This window comes from Penaeus monodon, chromosome 36 (genome assembly GCF_015228065.2).
Source record: "Penaeus monodon isolate SGIC_2016 chromosome 36, NSTDA_Pmon_1, whole genome shotgun sequence".
NCBI lineage: Eukaryota > Metazoa > Arthropoda > Malacostraca > Decapoda > Penaeidae > Penaeus > Penaeus monodon.
This window is the reverse complement of record NC_051421.1, coordinates 18,212,830-18,217,829: the sequence shown is the minus strand read 5'-3', so window position 1 is coordinate 18,217,829 and position 5,000 is coordinate 18,212,830. Positions and strand designations below refer to the sequence as shown.

Sequence of the window (5,000 nt, the reverse complement as noted above, 5' to 3'; positions counted from 1 at the left end):
TATTTTGCGAAATGATGAGGGTTAGTTTTTTTAAAGTTATAATTAAAAGAAGGTAAAAATTGCTTAAGTAAGGACACAACGTACTATCTGTTATCCGGTTTGATAATCACTAAACACACCTGCATATCATATCCCACATTTAAATATATATATATATATATATATATATATATATATAATATATATATAAAAAAACACATACATAAACATATATACATATAAAAATACACACACACACACCACCACACACACACACACACACACACACAAAACAGATATATTTTTATATATATATATATATATATATATATATATAATTTTATGTATATATATATTTATTCAATAGCCATTCATTCCACTGCAGGACATAGGCCTCTCTCAATTCATTACTGAGGGGTTATATGGAGTGCCACCCTTGCCTGATTGGATGCCCTTCCTAATAACCGCGGTTTTACCACGGCGGTGACTAACCCCTACGACACATGCGCTCGACTTCACCAAGGCGATATGTCGTTTTCTGGGGTAGGCAATCGAAGTGAATTTCCCTTTGTCCAAGGAAACATCGCGCCGGCCGGTGACCGAACCCTCGAACTCAGATTTGTGTCGTGACAGTCTTGAGTCCATGCTCTAACCACTCGGCCACCGCCGGCCAATATATATATATAAAATATATATATAAAATATATATATAATATATATATATATATATATTAATATATATATTTATATATATATATATATGAAATTATATATATTATATATTTTATATATATATATATTATATATATATATATATATATATTATATGTATATGTATATGATATATCGCGTACGCATACATACGTGGTGTGTGTTTTGTTTAAATGAAGAAAATGGCGAACTACTATCTCTTGTGCTAGTTCTACAAGGAAAGTCCTGATGAGTAGGCTTATCATTTTTAGGTCATTCGACCGATTACTACAGCTATATAATCAGTCACTGAAAAAGAGAAATACCAAAAGATGGAATATATATATGCACTTCAAACAACACTGAATGAAACTTTTCCTCACATGCCATACTTTTAATTATCTAAAAATCAACAAATTCGTTTGGCATGTTTGACGGTGTCGGACGTCGCCGATTTATACCGTTAGCGTGAGTGAAACTTAATGGAAAAATGGTCGTTTTTCATTGTATTTTGTTCCCTTCGAAAGACCTTTTTTTTTTACCTTGGCCAGGTAGGAAGAAAAAGAAGAAAAAGGAGAAGGGGGATAAAAAAAGCGATGGGCGTTAAAGAGAGGATAAAAATATATATTAATATATAGCATCCCAAAGATCTAAGAAAAGAAGAAAGAAATGCAAAGAAAATGATAACGCCAAACTCGATATGGTTTGGCAAAGGATTTTTTAGGAAGGACGAGGAGGATTAACAATTAGTATGGTAATTCAGAATCTCGTAGAAAACGGCAGGTGAGTGAGACCAAGGTTGCATTGCCGAGGAATCATGAATCCCATGACAATGCATCTCACTACGTTTTTTTCTTTCTTTCTTTCTTTTGCTTTTGTATCTTAGAGTATGCATATGATCATTTATATCATTTCCGTTAGTATTGATATTATGAGTTTGTATGAAAGACTATGCGTCATATTTATTGTTGGTAGTGGTGATGCTAAGTTCTTATTTTACTTTATGACTTTTTTTGGTAGCTCAAGTTTTCATACTAGACGAATTGCGACAGTATTAAAGGGTAAGAGTAGACAGGCCTAGCAGATAGTGTAAGGACAATCTGTTAGAAGGAGTTAAAAAGGGGATTTCACACTTGATTTGGTGTTAATGGAGAATCTTGGAACTGAGGCTGTGTATGTTTGTGTAGATGCATATACAGTATATATACAATGTACGTAAAGCATATTTATGTGTGTGTGGTTGTGTGGTGTGTGTGTGTGTGTGTGTGTGTTGTGTTGTGTGTGTGGTGTGTGTGTGTGTGTGTGTGTGTGTGTGTGTGTGTGTTTGTGTGTGTGTGTAAAAAGACAGAAAGCGAAAAAAGAGGGAGTCAGCATAAAATTTCATGCGCCCCCCCACACAACACACCCCCACACACACACAAAAACACACACACCCCACACAACACACACACATAATATATATAATATATATATATTTTATATATATTATAAAATATATATATATATATATATATAATTGCGTATGTTCAGTAAAATTCAGTTTATGAACTTTGTGAAAACGAGCCACAGTGATGACGGATAACAGAAAATAGGATGACGCAAGCATTCAAAAACACTCCCTCCCCTTATCTCTGGATTTCAGGTCGTAAAAAACAGGCCCTGTTATTGCCCTGGCATATCCTGCGGCCACAGGGGCCCAAAATTTCCCTTTTAGCACAAAAAAAAAAAGAGAGGAAGAAGAAGAGGGAAAGAGAGAGAGAGAAAAAAAGAGAAAACGATGTCGCCTTGTTATCACAAACCCTCAGTTTACCGATCTTTTTCATTCTTTAGTGATAAAAAAATCTCTTTGAAAAAAGTAACACTCTTTCTCTCACGCTGTATATATTAACTTATTTGAATTAAAGTCAAATGGTAACATTCTCCCCCTTTAACCTGAGTTGATTAAATAAAGGCCTGTAACGTTTGGTTATATGCCGTTAGATCCAAACCATATTCTTAAATGTATCTCTGTATTCTTGGTGTACATATTCTACATGGCCTAACGTTAATATAATAATAATAATAATGATGATAATAAAGTAGTAATAATAATAAAAATAAAATAATGATGCTGATGGTATTGATGATGATGATGATGATGATGATGAGGGATGTTGAGATGATGATGAGATGATGATAATGTGGAGATGATGATGATGATGATGATGATGATGATGATGATGTTTGATGTAGATGAAATAATAAATAAAAAAAATAAAACAATCATAATAAAATAATAATAATAATAATATAATAATAATAATAAAAAATAATAATAATGATATTAATAATAATATTGAATAGTACTCTTTGATGTACATATGTCTACATGCCTAACATGATATTTACTACTGATAATAGTAATAATAATAATAGTAATGATAATAAGAATGAAGTAATGATGATGATGACAATAATGATGACGATGATGATGATGAGGATGATGATAACTGTAATGATAATAAAAATAGAAAATAATAATGAAAATAAAATATAATGTTGATAATAATAATAATAACAATGAGGATGATGATATTTTAATTATGATAATGATAATAATAACTTTCTTCTTGAGAAAAAATACATGCTTTTTTGGTCTAAGATTAGACCCTCAGTGATTTTCCGTTTCTTTTTAAACCCCAACCGCCTGCTTACCGAATGAAGCTATGACGTACGCAATGCCAGCTCGTTGAATATAATAATCGCGAGTGAATAAATGACTAGATCAATGAAACCGATAATGTTAACTAGTATTTTCGTCAAGGGGATGACTGGGAAAATCTTTGTTATTGTGTGTGTCAATCCCTGTTATCTTTCATTTCTTTATTCGATATTTCTACTGACATTATTATCATTTTGGGTAAGTCTGTATCAAGTTGTGGGGGTTGGTTGCTAAGGTCTAAATGGTAAGTTTCGTGTAGATGTAGATATAGAGGTGTATAATTACTTTTTGTTTAAATGGTTTGTGAATGTTCAGCTGTTTTTGTTTCCCTGGTTCTGTATTTGTAAAGAACTGTTAGTATGGTGTGTATAAAATTCATGGTGTCATGTGGTGGTGTTTGTAAATATTCGCGTTTGCCAAAAACTTATCACGATTTTGCGATCTTGTACATGACTGCGATTTTGCGTGCTTGCCCGCGTGCCTTGTTTAGTTCCAAATTAATTAAGTTTTTAATGTGATTAGTAATGGCAGGTGTACGTGTGCAAATGCGTGCCATAAATCTGGCGGCAAAAGGGACTGAATTGCTTGAGGTTATCCACGTTGCTTTTGGTGAAGGAGTCCCATAGCGGGGTGTTGGTCATACAGTGTATTGTGTTAGAAGTCTGGCGTGTAGTTATACTCCACAGTTCTCTTCAGTTCGATTTTTGGAGTCTACATGTAGGCGAAAGGTGTAATTATGTAAAAGGTACTCCCGAGATATTTGCATGACCCTATGGATGCCATTAGCTGGTTACATAAAGTATACGAGTAATTATTAGTATGTATAATCGTCATCCTAAGTAATGATTAAATCGAAAGAAGAATCATTATCAAAAAGTCTAGCAGAAAATGTTGAGCGTGAATAGTGGGAGGTCATCAATAAAAAGAGGAGGAGGTCATTGTGTATAGGAGAAAAGGTCATTAATGTATAGGAAAAAGAAGTCATTTAAATTTTTAGGAGGAAGAGGCCATTAATGTATAGGAGGAAGAGGTCATTAATGTGCAAGGAAGAGGTATTAATATATAGGAGAAAGAGGTCATTAATGTATTGGGAGAAAAGAGGTCATCAGTAAACAGGAGGAAAAAGGTCATTAACATATAGGAAGAAAAGGTCACCCAAAAAAATAAGAGGAAGAGGTCCATCAATAAATAGGAAGGAGAGGTCATTAATGCACAGGAGAAGAGGTCATTAATGTATAGGAGGAAAGGTTATTAATGCATAAGGAAGAAGTAATTGATGATTGGAAAAAGAAAAAAAAACAATAATGTATATGAGGAAAGCGATCCTTAATGATAGGAAAAAGGGCTCAATAACGTATAAAAAAGAAAACAAGCCTAGAATGGTGAAGAGACAGTGACAAGATCAGAAGAAACACCCGGTCCTGCACGTTTTTAAAAGCATGTTCTATAAAGATAGGTCCTGTAATCCTGGAACAGCAACACTGATAATGAAAATTACAAAATGATGACACTAATGCAACACGACCAACAATGAAAGATACATTTGAAATTTTACAATAACAATCAACCTTCCCTTCTTACAGCCCTTAAAAAATACCAATAATTCAATACTACACCGCATTTTTTCTTT

The 5,000-nt window shown here is 33.2% G+C and overlaps 1 pseudogene; it reads left to right on the top strand.

Moving 5' to 3' along the window:
- Positions 1-5,000, top strand: part of LOC119595553 — a 49,553-nt pseudogene that overhangs the window by 12,039 nt on the left and 32,514 nt on the right.